This window comes from Xenopus laevis, chromosome 7S (assembly GCF_017654675.1).
Source record: "Xenopus laevis strain J_2021 chromosome 7S, Xenopus_laevis_v10.1, whole genome shotgun sequence".
NCBI lineage: Eukaryota > Metazoa > Chordata > Amphibia > Anura > Pipidae > Xenopus > Xenopus laevis.
The window spans coordinates 93509478-93529875 of NC_054384.1; the positions used below are offsets into that span (position 1 = coordinate 93509478).

The following is a 20398-nucleotide window of genomic DNA, read 5'->3' on the forward strand; positions in this document are numbered from 1 at the left end:
GCTTTGTACATATGTTCTACTGGTTAAGCAGATTTTATCTGACCCCCCTTTCCATAGGGTTACATCTACAGTTGCCACCTCACCCCTTTAAAGGGGTAATTCACCTTTACGTTAACTTTTAGTATGTTATAGAATGGCCAATTCTTAGCAACTTTTCAATTGGTCCTCGTTGTTTATTTTTTTATAGTTTTTAAATTACTTGCCTTCTTCTGACTTTCTAGCTTTTAAACGGGGGTCACTGACCCCAGGGACGATCCTGGCAATTTTGCCGCCCAAAGCGCCTTTGTTCTGCCGCCCCTCCCCACGCACTTTTTCTGTGCTGGAGGGGGTCGGTGGCGTCTACGTCGCTAGTGCAGAGAGCGCTCTCTGCATTAGCAAAGCCGAATTTCCAGGTTGAAATGAAAAGTATTTTTGCCGCCCCTGGCAACCGGGGGGGGGGGGGGGGCGATGCCGCCTGAAAAGAGTTTCTTAACTCGCCTCATTGGCGGAGCGCCCCTGACTGACCCCATCTAAAATCAAATGGCCTGTAAGGCTACAAATGTATCGTTATTGCTGCTTTTTATTACTCATCTTTCTATTCAGACCTCTCCTATTCATATTCCAGTCTCTTATTCAAATCAGTGCATGGTTGCTAGGGGTAATTTGGACCATAGCAACCAGATGGCTGAAATTGCAAACTGGAGAAATGCTGAATAAAAAGCTCAAATAATAAAAAATGAAAACCAATTGCAAATTGTCACGGAATATCCCTCTCTACATCATACGAAAAATTAACTCAAAGGTGAACAGTCCCTTTAATAGAATCCACATCTTGCATGTCTCGGTAGCAATTAATTTCGACACATGCTGCATGGCTGCACATAAATCAGTGTTCATTTCGATGCCAGCAACCAGATTGCATCTGGGAGTTGCTGAATAAATAGCTAAATAACTCAAAAACAACAAATAAAAAATCAAAACCATTGTCTCAGAATATCTCTCTCATCATTTAGTATCATACTAAGGTGAACAACCCCTTTAACAAAAGCATTCTGATCATTTTTTGTAAAACAAATAAATGAATAAAAAGAGTAATTGCTCTTCCTAGTTTTTCCTTGTATCATTGGGTTAATGTTAAAGCATCAGTTTTACACGACAATTCCTGATGCCCAGCAGCAATGTCACCTACTCCTGCGCAGATGATGTATTATTTCTGAACCATTGCCTGGCCTCAGATGCCCATAAACGAAGGGCTCAGCCTTATCTGAAAAACCCTTCAAAAGAAGCGCGGGCTTTGGCATGCATCCTGGATGCAATGAGAGTGAATTTATAGAGAGTCCCTTGGTTTGGTTGGCACGGTGCCCGCAATCCATGGGGTGATGGGCAAATAACGTTTGTGAATGCAGTTATGAAGGAATAGGGGATGCACTTTGTTGTTTCAGGATCAGATCCACTTTCGTTGAAGTCTTCTGGCAACAAAAATCTGCATTTTAACTGATGTTGTGATGTTTTAAACAATGAAATATCTGTTTGCCTTTATTAGTTGCGTTTCCTCAAAGGACCACTAGGTGGCAGGGTTTCTTGATAAAGGGGCCATAGCATTACTTTGTGTGTGTGTGTATGTGTGTGTGATCTCCAAGCATTCATCATCCCTGCTCTGCAGTGCACCACCAGCTGAGTAATAACTGGGGGAAAATATGCCTCATTTATGCCCATACAGGGAATCATGAAATGCAACAAGGGACAGCGTGCAGGTGGAAGGCCTAGGGATGCCAGGCTGAGCTGCTGAAGGCAGGAGGACCACGGGCAAGGTGATAAAGGGTAAGTGTAAGAGGTCTGGCACAGTTACTTACAGGCTGTTAAAGTTACATTGTTTCTTCGGGGGAGCAGGGTCCTCCAGTGTGTAGTCTCAGCAAGGCAAGTGGTTGCTCAGTAAACATTGAGCATGTGCTGCACCTGCTGGGCTGGTATCTCACATAGCCTGTTGCTCTGCTCATTGGGTATCCTGCTCGATTTACTATAATACTTACTATAATGCTTAATAGGGGGGTTACATGTTGAGACCATGGCATCCCCAGGATGCCCTTCCACTATGGTATTACTGGCTGCGTTTCTGATACTGTCACCAAGTCCTGCTGCTGCTGCACGCCCAATGTGTTTTATAGCTCTCCCCAACCCGAGACCCTCAGCCTATTTTTAAACTACAACTCCCAGCATCCCTGCTGGAAGTTGAGATTTAACAGCAGGTAGGTGAGTCTTCCCTGTAGGTGAGTCTTCCCTGTGTTAAGAATCTGTCTAACAGAACATTTTATGTACCTTGGTTTAAATGTAAAGCAGAGTTTTTCAATAATTACTTTCCATCCAGCAATGAAATCATTATTATGACTATGTTGGTTATCCATGGTCTTTTATTGTATTTGGGGCCAACATGGGATGTATTATGAAAATTATCTTTCACTTGCATTATTTATTTGTCCTTCTCATTTTAACGAATCAAATCCTAGTGTAATAAATGTTCATTCTTCCTTTTACTTTCATTAATACACAGTAAAGTGTCTGTTCATGGGGTCTGCAAAGAAAATTCCAGTTCTGTGTGTGTGTGTATATATATATTTATATAAAAAAAAAAAAAATATATATATATATATATATATATATATATATATATATATATAAAAGTATACACAGGGAAGACAAATCGCACAATAAAGGGAATATTTACTAAACTCGGAATGCAAAAATCACTAAAAATTCGTGATTTTTTCTTTATAAAATCGGACTTTTAAAAAATCACGAATTCTTTGGAATTTATTAAGCCCCAAGGATGAAAAAGTCCAAATCTGAAAATCCGGCATCTTAGACCTGTTGAAATTGCATATAAGTCAATGGGTGAAGTCCCAATGATTTTTTTAATGTGCGCTGGGTTTCGTGCAATACCCCGATGTTTTCTGAGTTTATGGGTGAAAATTTCATGAAAATCGGACGGAAAAATCCGAACAAATCGTGAAAATCTGATCTTTTCCTGCAAAGCAAATTTTCGGGAAAATGTAATAATAAATAAGCGTAAAAAACACGAGAGGATTTGATCCGAGTTTGTAACAGAAAATATTGAGATACATTTGTACTTTGATAAATAACCAACCAAATATACACAGAATATATAAATATACATACAAACACACAGAGAAACCAGACTATTTACATTATAATTTCTATTGAGCTTTCAGGTTAATATATAATTTAGCAATATGGCAACTTCTCATAACTTTAAATGCAAATATGTCAAGAAGAACTGACTGCCAATTTAGCCATTTTTATAACAGTAAAATGTTGCTGTACTAATAAATATAGTACAGGTATGGGACCTGTTATCCAGAATGCTCGGGACCTGGGGTTTTCTGGATAAGGGATTATTCTGTAATTTGGCTCTCCGTACCTTGTCTACTAGAAAATCATGTAAACATTAAATAAACACAATAGGCTGGTTTTGCTTCCATGGGGATTCATTATTGCTTAGTTGGGATCAAGTACAAGCTACTGTTTTATTATTACAGAGAAAAAGGAAATTGTTTAAAAAAAAAAATTGGATTATTTGATTATAATGGAGTCTATGGGAGATGGCCTTTCCGTAATTTGGAGCTTGCTGGATAACTGGTTTCCATATAACAGATCTCATACCTGTACGATGGTGAACCAGAGAATTCTTTTTTTAGAGCTGGGAATGATTGTTTTTTCTTCCAAGCTAAATTAGGGAGAAACTCAGGTGATTATTTTGCCTTCCCCTGAATCAACCAGAACATACTGTAAGTAATGAATGTAAACTTGAATTGACATGAGATCTTAATTCCAGCAGCTATATATGATGTATTTCTCTAAACTCTCTTAAAGTAACTTTAAAAAAGCAACTTTCTACTTTCAGAAAATAATGGTCACTGCAGACCCCTGCCTGCATTAGCCCTAACTATGTGTGCTGTGTGGTAGGGGGGAAATGATTATGTGTTGCAGGATAGGGTGAACTACGTGGAATCCCCTTGCCAAGTACCCAGAGATATATGAACTAACAGGGCACAGGGCAGTATTGGCCTCTACCACCATAATAAGGCTTCAATAGTCTTTGTATTGTACCCATAGCTAGTGGAGTGGGGGAATGTAAAGTATAAAACCTCACAAACACTGAACTGGTTGTATTGCCACCTAAAACTCTCCCTGGTACTATTACTGCTGATGTCATACTCATTAACACAGGATTCTCTCTCTATTCCTTCTGTAACCGCATCAACATAACGATCAATACCTATTACTTATTGCTACACATTATTACCAAGATCCATCTCTTTCTCTCAAGCAACAACCAAGGCCACTCTTACAAGCCCTCATCCTATCCCACGTAAACTACTGCAACTTTTTACTAACTGACCTAAGTAACTTCATCTCTTTCCTTCATTCTGTCTTTGACCCTTCTGTTAGAATCCTTCTCCTTTCGTCTAAAAGAACTAGGCTTGCCATAGGTTATTTGTGGCATCCTCTGCACACAGTAAATGGGAAGCTGTAAAAACACATATATCTTTTTCTTTGTAAGAGGAGATTATTTTTATGGCCCCGGTAAAGAGCCAGGCCTAGATATTGGATGTGTACAGAACTATCTAGCTACCATATTGCTTGCTCCTGCTAAGGCATCCTTCATCAGCAACAAGCACTATCTACTAGAGGCATTCCAATCGACAGTCATTACTGTACAGTTAACTTTTTCGGGTTCAGCTTTCGGATTTACCATTTGTGAGCTGTTAAATTTAGCCTCGGATTCCTTAAAATAGGCTCAACTTTACAGCCCTCTTTGCTGATGGGTTCTTTTCTACCCCAGCCCCTTCCCCCACAGAGGTGTAAGATCTTATGTATCCCTGGGGTAGTAACTAACCCTGCCCAATATAAAAGTGTAGGCTTTTGTGTGCAGCATATATAGTCTAAAGTATAAAGTATACTAAAGTATAGTTTAAGTCTATAACCTTAAAAACTTAAATAGAAAGTTTATGTTTTAAAAGGGAATGTAACGTAAGGCTTCCATAAAACCTTTCCATTCATTGGCATAATGACAGAAGAAGCAGATACTGTTTGGGGTACAGGGGGGCCCAGACTGCAGCGTCTGCTTCCTCTATAGTTTTTAGAAATCCCTCTTCACCTCACCTCTCCTACCTACCTTGGTGCAAGATTTCAGGGAGCTGGGGATGTGAGCGGCAGGTAGCGGGGGGCTAGTTAGAGGTTGCTGTGCATGCTGGGCCCCTCCAAAGATAGAATGGCTAATAGAAAAGCCAAACTGGATTTTATATGGTCCAATGTTAACCCTGTCTTCTAGTGCAGTACAATACAAGCCTTCTTGTTTTCTTAGCTGATATAGGGGAAATGACTGTGTATTATATGCTTGCCATATTACACTGGCATCAAGTATCAGGAGAATAATCACAGAGCTGCAGAGTTAGCCATAGAGCCCAATACCCCAGCATTGATCTCCTGGACAAGTGTTCCAGCTAAACACCGGACAGACAAGATTCTTATTAGAGTGGGCACTGAATGGACTGCTTACTGTAAGAATCCAACCCTGATCGTGCTGGTCTGCAGTTCCCACCTGCTTTGACCCATGATAATATTTTATGTTGATGTTTGGTGGATACTGTCATGGGGAAAAAATGTTTTTTTCAAAATGCCTCAGTTAATAGTACTACTCCAGCAGAATTCTGCACTGAAATTCTCAAAAGAGAAAACAGATTTTTTTATATTTAATTTTGAAATCTGACATTGGGCTATACATATTCACAGTTTCCCAGGTGCCCCCAGTCATGTGGCTTGTGCTGTGATAAACTTGAGTCACTCTTTACTGCTGTTCTGCAAGTTGGAGGGATATTACCCCTCCCTTTCCCCGTTAGCAGCCTAACAACAAAACAATGGGAAGGTAACCAGATAGCAGCTCCCTAACACAAGATATCAGCTGCCTGGTAGATCTAAGAACAGCACTCAAGTAAAATCCAAGTCCCACTGTGACACATTCAGTTACATTGAGTAGGAGAAACAACAGCCTGCCAGAAAGCAGTTCCATCTTTAAGTGCTGGCTCTTTCTGAAAGCACATGACCAGGCAAAATGTCCTGAGATGGCGCCTACACACCAATATTACAATTAAAAAAATACACTTGCTGGTTCAGGAATGAAATTTTATATTGTAGAGTGTGTAAACATTTAGAAATAAAAATTACATTATAAAAATCATGACAGAATCCCTTTTAACGACCACTGTAGGTTTGGGTTGGGATAGGGTCAAACAGGGGAAGTTCACTCCTCCTCTGCTCCCAAAGATTCCCTGTCTTGGAACCAGAGTCACATTCAAAAGTAGTGTACAAATTGGGAAGACATGGGTACGTTTTGGATGTGGGTCCTCCAATAGCAACATTTTGCAGGTTGAGTTTTTCCTGACCCGCAGATCACTAATATCCTTTCAGAATGAGTTGCTGAGATGAGAGTGGAAGAACTTTACTGGCCTGCTCAAAGCCCTGATTTCAACCCAACAGAACACCTATGGGATGAATTGGAACATGACAAGAGCTAGGCCTGTTCCCCAGCATCATTGCCCACCCTCTTTCATATGAATGGAAGCACTTTTTTGTTCCAACATCTGTTTTATCATCAAAGCGAACTAACTTCATATTGGTTTTAGAATAAAAGTTTGGACAGGCAGGTGTTAGGGTCACCACCGGCCTGTTTTCTACTGGCTTACCCGGTAAAATACCAGCTGGGGCCTGTATTACAAAATTTGTAATAACTTGTCCTTCGCTCTCGGCTCGCCCTATTCAATATTTAACCTTCACAACTCCACCCTCAATGTCCTGGGTACTAAATTGCATATACTCAGAGGAGTTGGCATTAGGGTTGACACCTGGCCAGTATTTTACTGGCCTGACAGGTAAAAATGATGCTTGACCCCAGTGTTATTAATAGGGAAAAAATCTAAATACTGTATATAGGAAGGCCAGTATTTTTTTCCAAAAAAGGTGATAGGAGCAGACTAGAAAAGAAATAATGGCAATGTAATGGGGTTGCCCATGGAGCCAGTCCCATTGAGGACAGTGCTCAGGATGTGGATGGAACCTATAGTCTAGTTAAGTGCATGCTTTAAAGGGGTTGTTCACCTCTGAGTAAACTTTTAGTATGAGGTATGAGTTATTTAGCTTTTTATTCACCGGCTCTCCAGTTTGCAATTTCTGCAATCTGGTTGCTAGGGTTCACATTAGCCTAGAAACCTTTCATTGATTTTAAAGGAACAGTAACGCCAAAAAATGAAAATGGATAACAATATAGGATACTGCTGCCCTGCACTGGTAAAAATTATGTGTTTGCTTCAGAAATACAACATATACAAAAATGTTTATATAAACTATAGTAGTGTTTCTGAAGCAAACACGCAACCTTTCCAGTGCAGCATAATAGTAAAGGTATGGGACCTGTTATCTAGAATGCTTGGGACCTGGGGTTTTCCGGATAATGGATCTGTCCGTAATTTGGATCTTCATAACCTTAAGTCTACTAGAAAATGATGTAAAAAACAATTAAACCCTATAGGCTGGGTTTGCCTAAGGATTGATTATATGTTAGTTGGGATCAAGTACAAGGTACAGTTTTATTATTACAGAGTTTAAAAAGGAAATCATTTTTAAAAATGTGGATTATTTCGATAAAATGGAGTCTATGGGAGACGCCTTCCCATAATTCGGAGCTTTCTGAATAATGGGTTTCCGGTAGGGATGCACCAAATCCACTGTTTTGGATTCGGCCGAACCCCCGAATCCTCCATGAAAGATTTGGCCGAATACTGAACCGAATCTGAATCCTTATTTGCATATGCAAATTAGGGGTGGGAAGCGAATTTTTTTTTGTGCCCAAAAAGTCACGTGATTTCCCTCCCTGCCCTAATTTGCATATGCAATTAGGATTCAGATTCGGTTCAGCTGGGCAGAAGGATTCGACCAAAACGAATCCTGCTGAAAAAGGCCGAATCCTGACACAATTCCGAACCGAATCCTGGATTCGGTGCATCCCTAGTTTCCGGATAACCAATCCCATACCGGTATATTACATTTTCATTACTTTAGAACACTTTCATTTTTTTGGTGTTACTGTTCCTTTAATAAGAGACTGGAATATGAATAGAAAGATGATTAATAAATTGTAGCAATAACAATAAATGTGTAGCCTTACAGAGCATTTTTTTAGATGTGGTCTTTGATCCCCATATGAAAGCTGGAAAGATTTAGAAAAAAAAAGCAAATAATGAATAAACTATAAAAAATAAATGAAGACCAATTGAAAAGAACAGGGGTAGGCGGCAGCAGAGGTAGGTGCCTGAGGTCCCTGCTGCTGCACCCTAGGCAGATGCCTACCCCTATTTCCAGCCCTGCAACAGTCGTTCTTGTATGCAACAAATCTATTTTAATATGATGTCAGCTGTGTGCACACTTTATTTATGCAGTTGTTATACAGTCTGTACAATAAGTGAGCCGAGGAGCAGTGACTCATTCTTGTTTGGAAACACAGCACATTGTATTGACTTCTAATGCAACTCGGCAATGTGAATTATTGTTCTGTTATGTGTGTGTGCATACAAAATATTCTGTTCTTGAAACACAAATGCAGAGTGGGAGGGAACATTGCCTGGAGGCACAACAAAGCACTGCGTTTTTAGGCGTTTTTTTATTAGCAGTGCACATAGGGCTTGTATATTATTTTCAGCATCTTTAATAAAAAAGACTACATTTAGGGGGTAATTTATCAAGGTCCGAATTTTTCTCAGTCTTTCTAATATCAAACTTCGAGCAACTCCGAATTCCCGAATGGATCTTTTTTATGAAGAAAAAAGCCCCGAAAATATAGGGTCGGCCAAACTTCTGAGCTTTCTCTGAAAACTCAGAATTGTTTGGAGTTTTCTTGAAAAAACTAAGAGTTTTTTTGCGCCAAAACCCCGAATTCACCAGATATCAGTACGGATGTCAGTGCAGACTCTGGAACCTTCCCCATTGACTTATACAGGACCTAGGAGCTTTTAGATGCTGGGGGTTTTAGATTCAGAGTTTTTACACCATCGGACTAATAAATCTCGAAAAATTAATCATTTTTTTTTCCCCCTGAAAACTACGAATTAATCGAGCTTCGGATATTCAGAGCTTGATAAATAACCCTCTTAAAGGGGGCAGATTTACAAGGGTCTAATTTCGAAGTACAAAAAACTTCGAAATTCGACCATCGAATTAAAAAACTTCGAATCTGAATATCGAATTCGAAGTTTTTTCAGAAAATTTGGCAACCCTGCGATCGAACGATTTTTGTTTGACCAAAAAAAACTTAGAAAAGTACTCTGGAAGGTCCCCATAGGCTAACATTGCACTTCGGTACCTTTCGTTTGGCGAAGTATGAAGTCTAAGTTTTTTTAAAGAGACAGTACTTTGATTATCGAATGGTCGAATATTCAAACGATTTTTACTTCGAATCAAAGTCGAAGTAAATTCGAAGTCGTAGTATCCTATTCGATGGTCAAAGTATCCAAAAAATTACTTCGAAATTTTAGTAAGTAAAATCTGCCCCTTAAAAAAAAAAAATATTCTTCAACATATTAATGTACATGGGGAGGCATATTTATTTTTAAAACTCCCATGAACTCAAAATCGACCAATCGAAATTTATTATAAAAATCAAATTATATAACTCGGGTGAATAGGATCAACCCGAAAACTATTCGAAATGTAATAACTCTGAAAAAGTCTCCAATAACAGAAAGGCTACAAACAACTCCAAATTGATTCCTGGACGTCTCCTATTGACGTAAACAGCGATTCGGCAGGTTTTAGGTGGCGAATAGTCAAATTTGAGTTCTTAGAGGGCCAGAGTCTGATAAATCTCAAAAATCGGATTCTAATTTTTGGAAAAACTCGAATCGAATTTGAATAACAATTTTGACCATAAAAAAACTTGAAAATTCTCATTTCGGATTTGAATTTTCAATCCGAACCCTGATAAATCTGCCCCTTAAAGTTACCTATATGTCATGTTGATGTTTTTTCACTGCTTTTGTGCGTAATTGAAGTTCCTAAACCTGACTTTCCCTTCTCAACACGTCAGTAAGATGTCGTAATGATAAAAGACTACTGCTGTACAAATATATCAACCCCTGGTAGAGGAATACAGGGGGATCGGATAGGTAATGTGAAAGCATCAGGCAAATGCTTTTATGGCAAAATGATGAATATCACGCAAAGATAATATTATTAAAAAGTCTTTAATTTCTTGTGTTTGTATCTCTTTGAACCAATAATTCATAAACAATATCTGACCAAAAGCATGTACACACCCCTTCTAGATAGAAAATAATTCATGTAAATTAGCCATTTTTTCCTTTAATATTACACCCATTATAGCCGACATAGATTCCACTACAACATACATTGACATCTTTAACAATTATGTGTTTCCTATTTTATGGCAGAAGTTGATTTAATTTGCATCACAACTCCACCCCCAATGTCATGGATACTAAATTGTAGATACTCGGAGGGGTTGGCACCCATAATAACATGGACCCAGTGATCCATTGTTACCAACAAGTGCAAGTTTTATGTTTTCTGTGACTTTTGGCAGGTGCAAATATGCTAGAATTTTGGGAGGAAAACATGGTCATTTTTTAGCCATTTTAATAAATAAAAATGAATAAACTTTCACTGTGACGGTTTTTCCCAGATATGCAGAAGCTGGCATTCCCAAGTGTTATCCATCTATCATGCTGGTGTCTGTTGAAGGTAGTACATTTGCTATTCAATGTCGCTGCAGGCAGAGATATACATTTTCATCTCATTTTTCCCCAGGGAAAGCAGTTGTTACTCATATGCCAAGCCCAGTTCAGTGAGAAATCATGCTATAAATTAGCCATATACCTTCCTCTTTATGTTAAAATTGCTGAGATTGTTCTTTTGAACACTTTTGCTATTTACATTTTTCATCTTTTTACATCTTCTTTGGGTGACTCCCCGAAATGCCTTCCCGTCAGCTAGAATGTAAATCGCCGGCGGGATAGCACTCGGATCGCTTCGGCTTTCCAAAGTCGTCCAAATTTTCCTCGTGAGGCAACTTCGGAAAACGAAGAGATCTGAGTGCCATCCGCAGGCAATTCACATTCTAGCCGGTAGGAAGGCATTTCGTGGAGATTAGTCGCCTGAAGAAGAGGAGATTTGTCGCTGGCCGGCTAATCTCCCCGAGTTGCCACCACCCTTAATATCATGAATCTGTAACCAGAATACCCCCTGCTGTTTGTCTTGGGCAGACCAGGAAAAATATAATTAAATAAAGCAAGAAGCATCTTGTGTAAGTCCCCAAACCCATTTACTGTAACTCTGCCTCCTCCTTTGCTCAGGGATGTGTACAAATTAAAATTAGGAGAGGGGGGGGGGTTTGATTCTACAACATCAATCATTGATTAACGCACTTGTTCTAGAAGTATCCCACCTTTAACATTCTTATCTTGATCCAGATGATGCCAAACTAAACAGCACTAAAGACCTTTCCATTTAATCACTTGGGAAAGCATTTTTTCCCTGACTCCAGAAACTTGTAAATCCCTGAATCAATACTATTCTGTAATTAGACTAATGGTTGTAACTACTTATGCCCTTGTGTGCGAGAATAAAATGTCTAATCTTTTCTTGAAAGTATTGACTGAGCCTGGCAGCATCACCTCCCTTGGAACCCAATCCCATATTTGTACTGCCCGTATTGTAAAGAATTGTATTCTGAGCAGTAGGTGGAAATCTCTAATCTCAGTGAGTGGTCGTGTGTCAGTTGTGTAGCCTGTAGCGTTAAAAGGCCTCCTTGGAGCTAATTATATTGACATTGGACTTTACTCCTTTATTATTGTTTCTTTTTCTAGTCTGACCTCATATTTCTACCTTGTCTTTATAAATCATTTATAACACAAATTTAATACCACTTCTTTGTACTGCCTTAGGGCAGTGGAGCACAGGGCACCATTATGTGCTTCATCTTTTTTTGACCTGAAAAAAGTGCGACAGGGCCCCTGAAGCAGCCCCCTCCCAAAGACTTTAAAGGGATACTGTCATGGGGAAAAAAATTTTTTTTCAAAATGAACCAGTTAATAGTGCTGCTCCAGCAGAATTCTGCACTGCAATCCATTTCTCAAAAGATCAAACAGATTTTTTTATATTTAATTTTGAAATCTGACATGGGGCTACACATTTTGTCAATTTCCCAGCTGCCCCTGGTCATGTGACTTGTGCCTGCACTTTAGGAGAGAAATGCTTTCTGGCAGGCTGCTGTTTTTCCTTCTCAATGTAACTGAATGTGTCTCAGAGGGACATGGGTTTTTACTATTGAGTGTTGTTCTTAGATCTACCAGGCAGCTGTTATCTTGTGTTAGGGAGCTGCTATCTGGTTACCTTCCCATTGTTCTTTTGTTTGGCTGCTGGGGGGGAGAAAGGGTGGGGGATGATATCACTCCAACTTGCAGTACAGCAGTAAAGAGTGATTGAAGTTTATCAGGGCACAAGTCACATGACTTGGGGCAGCTGGGAAATTGACAATATGTCTAGCCCCCTGTCAGATTTCAAAATTGAATATAAAAAAATCTGTTTGCTTTTTTGAGAAATTGATTTCAGTGCAGAATTCTGCTGGAGCAGCACTATTAACTGATGTGTTTTGGAAAAAATGTTTTTCCCATGACAGTATCCCTTTAATGTAAATGTTCAAATAACTGCTGGTATTATTTATATGATTATTTTAAAGTCTATTGGGGGGCTGATCCAGGAGCATTATTGGTGGCACCTAAATGTGCCATTGTCCTTAGGCGCCAACATGGCATTAAACTTTGCTGCAAAATCTTGGCAGGGTCTGTGCAATAATTTGGAGCAACAAAATGATGTTCTCTTCTGTTTTATTAATACCGTTTAAATACATGCTAATATCCTGCTGGCCTTTCCTGATGCCAAATGAACCATTGATGTATTGCTGAGGCCATAAGCTCTGCCAAGGCCTTTTGTAATTGCTGAAAGCATAATTCCATTAAGTGCATATATAGCATACTACCCTTTGATCCCCAAAAGCATAACCTTATTATCATAAATTGTGACTTGAGTTTGCTAGCTGTGAGCTGTATGACCCACAAATAAGATTAAAATCCACTATGCACCTTGTTTTCTATTGTCAGACTAAATATCTCTGTATTAAAGGAGAACAAACGGCAGAATCACTGCATGCTTTAAAGGAATGGCAATATAATGCAGTGTTTCTCAGCACTGGTAAAAGTGGTGTGTTTGCTTCAGAAACTACTATAGTTTATATAAACAAGCTGCTGTGTAGCCATGGGGGCAGCCATTCAAGCACAGGATACACAGTAGATAACAGATAAGTACTACTATAGTTTATATCAGTGATCCCCAACCAGTAGCTCGCGAGCAACATGTTGCTCTCCAACCCCTTGTTTGTTGCTCTCAGTGGCCTCAAAGTAGGGGCTTATTTTTGAATTCCAAGCTCCAAGCAAGTTTTGGTTGCATAAAAACCAGGTGTATTGTCAAATAGAGTCTCCTGTAAGCTGACAGTCCACATAGGGGCTACCAAATGGCCAATAACAGTCAGTATTTGGCACCCAAGGAACTTTTTGCATGTTTGTGTTGCTCCTCATCTCTTTATTTTTGAATGTGGCTCACTGGTAAAAAAAAGGTTGGGGACCCCTGGTTTATATAAACAAGCTGCTGTGTAGCCATGGGGGCAGCCATTCAAGCACAGGATACACAGTAGATAACAGATAAACTCTGAAGAATTCCATTGTATTCTACAGAGTTTATCTGTTATCTGCTATGTATCCTGAGCTTTTTCTCTTTTGAATGGCTGCCCCCATGGCTACACAGCAGCTTGTTTATATAAAATATAGTAGAGTTTCTGAAGCAAACACACCAGTTGTACCAGTGCAGTGGGGCAGTGTTACTGTTCCTTTAATCTCAGCGACTTGAATCATTGGGGCCTGTCTAACAACTTGCCACCCTTCAGTAATTCCACCTTTTCTTCTCATTTAAAGGGAATCTTTAAACAGCATGGGAACCCATTTTTAAGTTAAAAAAAAAAACCTGGAGCAAGGGAATCAAAGCACCTACAAGCTTTGAGGGAACGTGTTGCCATTTCATTCACTGATGCTCAGTAACTGCAGATTTTTTTTACCCATTTTGCCTTTCTGCCTTGCCCACAACTCTATTAAATCAACTCACCATGACAGTAACAATAGACTTTAAATAAGCCGATGCACGGTTGTGAATAAAGCTGTCGGTGCCGGATGCCTGACTGATACAAATCCAAAGCCAGTAGGCAGAGCTCAGGGGGAGGAATTCAGCAACGGGCTGAGGATTTAACTGTTAATATATTTGAAAGAAAATCCTCAGAATTGTATCAGATTATATGTGGAGAAATGGCTTGTTTCACATTTTCATTTAAAATACTAATTTGGTGATAGTGCCCTTTAACTTTGATTTGAAGGCGTTTGTTGTATCATTAAGCGCAGAGACACACGGTCAGATTCGGGGAGATTAGTCGCTCTGCGACAAATCTCCTCTTCTTCTGGCGACTAATCTCCCCGAACTGCCTTCTCGCCAGCTACAATGTAAATCGCCGGCGGGGTGGTAAACGGAGCATTTCATTTTCCAAAGTTGCCTCGCAAAGAAACTTCGAGCGACTTTGGAAAATAAAGCGCTAGAAGTGCCATCCCGCCGGCGATTTACATTCTAGCCGGCGGGAAGGCAGGGAAAGGCAGTTCGAGGAGATTAGTCAGCCGAAAGAAGACAAGTTTTGTTGCAGGGCGACTAATCTCCCTGAATCTGATCGTTTGTCTCTGCCCTAAAAAGGAACTGACTGCGGCAAGAATGAAGATTTGTCTATACAAGAAATATACTCTGGGGAGTATCACTGCAAGATTTTGGAGCGTGGTAGTTTTTTCGTTATTGAATAATAAATCTCATACCTATAAAACATATTGTTTTCTAGGATTTCTAGTTGGAGAAGACACAGGTATGGGAACTGTTATCCAGAATGCTCAGGACCTGGGGTTTTCCGGATAAGGGGTGTTCCTGTAATTTGGATCTCCATACTTTAACTTTACTGAAAGATCATTTAAACATAAATTAAACCCAATGTGATTGTTTTGCCTCCAATACAGATTAGTTATATCCTAGTTGGGATCAAGTACAAGGTACTGTTTTATTATTACAAAGAAAAACATTATCATTTTTAAAAATTTGCTTAAAATGCAGTCTATGGGAGATGGCCTTTCTGTAATCTGAAGCATTCTGGATAACGGGTTTCTGGATAATGGATCCCATACTTATATTGCTGATGATAAAAGGGAGGTTATATTGCCACAATATAGGTCATTGGTGGAAAATCTCCCTCTTGTGAGTTGTTACTTTATAGGGGAGAAATGCTGCACGTGCCATAGGCCTAAGGGTTATGGAAGTTGTATAAAACACAAAGTTTTCTTTGAACATCTTCAGCAACTTTAATTCTATGTTTAGGTTCTTAACAGTGTTATTAATATTAGTTGGATTTAGCCATTACGCTCATTTTTGTATAAAGCTCTTCTTAAAGGGCATGTAAAGGCAAAAAGAATAAAATCCCATTTTTACTTTCTTTAATGAAAAAGAAAACTTTCTCCAATATACTTTAATTAAAAAATGTGTACCGTTTTTATAAGAAACCTGACTGTATGCAGTGAAATTCTCCCTTCATTTACTGCTGTGGGTAGGAATTGTCAGATGGTCCCTAACTTCTGAGCAGGGAAACAATCATACTTATGAACAGCAGGGGGAGCCCCCGCCTTATTTCCCAGCCATGCAGAACTCAAGCAGCTTTGTTTATGATGATCCCTAAGCAGCCCAGACCACACTGAGCATGTGCACAGTCTTAGTCTTGCAAAGATGTTTAACAAAGTTACAAGATGGTGACCCCCTGTGGCCAACTTTGAAAGCATAAATTATTTGTTTGATTAGGCTTGTGGTGCAGTAAGTTCGTGTTTATATTTAGTATACAAAATACAGCATTTCTAGCCTTATTCTATTTTAGACTTGACATGCCCTTTAACAGTGAGTCACCCCCTGCTGCTGCTTTACTACCACTGTCAACATGCTGTCAAAATGCCTTATTATAACATGCTGGAGGATTCTGAGAGTTATAGTCCTGCAAGGCCCAAGGGAAATAAAGGAAAGAACTTGCTTCAATGAATGCATCTCTTTAAAGTGTTTTTATTGTGATGTGTGAATTGTATCAACAGAAAAGATCACCTAGGTGTTGGGCTCCACTATCACCCGGTTTCTTTTTCTCCTGTTAAATAAGAAAAATAAATGCTTGGCCAGACACATCTCTTAGATTTATTCTGACAGCTGCAGCTCAACCGCCAATTCAGTTATGACAATATATCATTTTTTTTTATCATTATAGGCTATAATTTCCCTCACAGTAACTCAGCTTTCTGCCCAACTCATCATCTAGAAAAGAACAGTAGGGTTTGTCTGTTTTACAAGCATCAGCCTTAGCTTTACATCTTACATCCCATAACAGCTAACTCTATTATTCTGATATACACAGGCCAGGATAAAGGTGACATTTAATTGGTTAACAAATAAGATGGACCTGGGTAAATGTACCCTGTATAAGTATCAGCCTGTTGTTCCCCTACCACATTGTTCATTGAATGATGTAAACAACAATATGTGTCTTCAGCCGTGGAGGCAAGAAATGCTTCTTTAAAAACCTCATATTTCCTCATAAGCCAAGTCCCGGTGGATCCATAGATTCATATAAAGCCATAATGCAGAGCACTTTGCAGCTGATACGGCCAGTATGTCATGGTGAGGATCCTTCCAACAAATTCTATTGCTATTTCTCGTGCAAGAACCTGAGGGGAGAGGAAGATGTTGACTTGAAATTGATTTTTATACAAAAATCTTTGTATTTGTCAGGGAGGAAAAATGAGAGTGTAAATTCGACAAATACCCTGATGCAGTTAATGTAAAATATGTCTCCTATTTGCTTTCCCTTGGAGTCAATAGGCTTGCAGAGAGAAAACCAGGACAGTACAGTGCCAGGAAAAGCTATTCTATTTCTAGGACTATTTCTTATATTGGATAATTTTTCAGAGGTGGGTAGGTGCACATCACCAGGTGGTGCAATGTTACACCCATAAGAGCACCATACACCTGGGCTGTCCATAGTTCAGTCTGAGAGCGCATTACACCCTTGATGTTGGGGATTGGTTAGCACATATGCCCTGTAGCATAAAGGCCTCCCAATGTACATTAAACCTACAGGTGCTCCTCCTAGCACCTTTCGAGTGCCTTGCTAGTAGGAAAGCACCGAATCCACTATTTTGAATGCGGCCGAACCCCCGAATCCTTGCCGAAAGATTCGGCCAAATACCGAACCGAATCCGAACCCTAATTTGCATATGTAAATTAGGGTGGGAGGGGAAAAGATTTTTTACTTCCTTGTTTTGTGACAATAAGTCACTCGATTTCCCTTCCCACCCCTAATTTGCATATGTAAATTAGGGTTTGGATACAGTTCGGCCGGGCAGAAGGATTCGGCTGAATCCTGCTGAAAAAGGCCGAATCCTGACCGAATCGCGAACCGAATCCTGGATGCGGTGCATCCCTACTTGCTAGTAAAATGTGTGCATGTAGGTGCCAAACAGTCTCCCATGCGTCACCCTTTATGTGACAGAGAAAAATTGCATGGTGCCTTGGAAGCCTGAGCAAAGATGTTTTGCCTGACAGCAGAATATTATATTATATATATATATTGTGGGGGAATGGCTCTTTAGGTAGTAGTAGCAGCAGCAACTGCTTTCACACAGACAGTAGGCAGTACACAGGTTTCCAGCTGATATCACATGTGCATTTATTTAACACAGCAGCTTAAACACCAACATAACAGTTCATACCCTTTGGGAAGGCAGTAAACAAAAATAGTCCAGCTGTACTGATAAATGAAAATGTCCTTTTCCCAAAGGTCCCACAGTCTCCCACTTGGGCAATATAAGTCCAGCAAACAAAATTAACTGTTAACTCACAGTCCTTTGGAGATTCCTTGTGCTTTTCTCCTGGAAGCAGCCGCTCCCCAAACACTTAAGGCAGAAGCTGGTAGCCAGTCCTTGCTACCAGATAACTTGCCTCTTTCTGGAAACTTGTGCCCAGCAATAAAAGTCCTTATGCTTTAAACACAGGTAACATGCAGTTACTAAGCAAACTTTTAACACAGCACTCCTTTCGCTCTCTCTCCAGGGCAGAGAGCAGCCTTAATTGAGACCCCACCTTTTACTCCAGGTGAAGCTAATCACCTCCCTACTACTCAGAGCCTCATTTTCACATCCCTTTGCACTGCTTCATAGAGGATTCTGGGAGGGATATACTTTCCATCCATGATTTTCCCAACCATGCTACAATATATATATATATATATATATATATACACACACACACACACACACACACACACACCAATATATAATATTGGTTTCTAGGCAGCTATCTCAGGTAATTTTGCCTGGTCATGTGCTTTCAGAAAGAGCCAGCACTTTAGGATGGAACTGCTTTCTGGCAGGCTGTTGTTTCTCCTACTCAATGTAACTGAATGTGTCGCAGTGGGACCTGAAATTTGCTATTGAGTGCTGTTCTTAAATCTACCAGGAAGCTGGTGTCTGGTTACCTTCCCATTGAGGCTGCTGGGGGGAAAGGGAGAGGTGATATAATTCCAAATTGTAGTACTGCAGTAAAGAGTGACTGAAGTTCATCAGAGCACAAGTCACATGATTGAGGGCATCTGGGAAACTGACAATATGTCTAGCCCCATGTCAGATTTCAAAATGAAAAATAAAAAAATCTGTTTTCTCTTTTGAGAAACAGATTTCAGTGCAGAATTCTGCTGGAGCGTTTTGAAAAAAAAAACAAAAAAAAACGTTTTCCCATGAAAGTATCTCTTTAAGTATTATGGGCAGTGACATAAAGGGCTGGGGTGCTGAGTACATTATTTTCCTATATCTGTTGTTGACTATTCCCAGAATCCCACTGACAGCTGGTGGTACTCAGTTGGTCACAAATGGTCATGCAGTCTTTCAAAGTTTCACCAGTATGTCCATATTTTGGACTAGGGGATTTGCCGAACACGAATAATCTCCCCACACTTGCCTTTGCTGGGTACAATAAACTATGAAGTTAATTTTTTTTTTACTGCCATAATTTTCTCTAAAATCTCCTGCTGTGATCAATGATCACTGTAGAGTGCAGGGCGCAGGGGCTAATTTTAATAAGGGTTGGCTATTGGTAGCCCCTATATGGACTGGGGGCCTACAGGAGGCTCTGTTTGGCAGTAACCCTGTTTTTTTTGTAATTAAAGCTTTCCTAAAGCAATGTGTTGCTCACGAGCCACTGGCTGGGGTTCAACAAAGGGCGACAGCTCTGGTAAAAATATTAATTATTGCATACTGTAATAATAGGCAATTTCTACATAAACTTACAACTGCCACTTAAAGGAGAAGGAAAGTCAAACTCACAATTGAAAGGACCCCTGACGCTGGATCTTCCCTGCAGATAATGAAGGCGTTTTAATCAGCTTTACCCCCCCCCAATCCTGATAATAAATACTCCTGCCTGATATTATAGGAAGAGAAATGTAGAGCATCCTCACTGCTCATCTTGACATTCTCCGGTACCCAAAGGTCGCTCATTTTTTCACGTTCTCGCCTCCCCTCCCGTCTTCGGCTGCTTATGAAGTCTGTCTGCACAATTCGCTGTTTCATCAGCACGTAAGTAGGTTCTGCAAGTGAGAGTGATTGTGGGGAGACTGCCTTTGTAGCCTGCAGGGCTAATGAGTTCTACTGTGCCTTGTTGTATTTCATCTTATTTAAAATAGCAGCTAATATAAATCAACTTATTCTTGGTTGAATAACCTTTTAACATGCCTCATGGTGTGGAAGGACAGATTTGTTTAGTTTTTTTCAGGTTGTTTCAATAAGCAAAAGAAACAGGGCAGAGATCAGAGATTTTCAACCAAGTCACTTAAGAAACCTTGGCCTGCCACCAGTACAGGTATGGGATCCGTTATCCGGAAACCTGTTATCCGGAAAGCTCCGAATTACGGGAAGACCATATCCCATAGATTCCATTTTATACAAATAATCAAAATCTTTTCTTTTTTCTCTGTAATAATAAAACAGCAGCTTGTACTTGATCCAAACTTGATCCAAACTAAGATATACTTAATCCTTATTGGAAGCAGAACCAGCCTATTGTGTTTGTTTAATGTTTACATGATTTTCTAGTAGATTTAAGGTATGAAGGTCCAAAT

The 20398-nt window shown here is 39.7% G+C and overlaps 1 protein-coding gene and 1 long non-coding RNA gene across 3 annotated transcripts in view; one reads left to right on the forward strand and one right to left on the reverse strand.

Annotated features, from left to right (window-relative positions):
- Positions 1–1342: 1342 nt before the first annotated feature.
- gsg1l.S (GSG1-like S homeolog) overlaps positions 1343–20398 on the forward strand; it is a 43647-nt gene continuing 24591 nt past the window's right edge. Inside the window, exon 1 of one of the 2 annotated variants that reach the window (XM_041570505.1) lies at positions 1343–1800. The gene's annotated coding sequence lies outside the window, so the exon portion shown is untranslated. The remainder of the gene's footprint in view (positions 1801–20398) is intronic. The other variant, XM_041570504.1, reaches the window with a different exon arrangement.
- LOC108697755 lies at positions 16289–18182 on the reverse strand. The gene is made up of 2 exons (XR_001932479.2): positions 18126–18182; positions 16289–16952 (listed from the first exon to the last, which is right to left on the reverse strand). It is a non-coding gene; the product is annotated as an uncharacterized LOC108697755 (long non-coding RNA).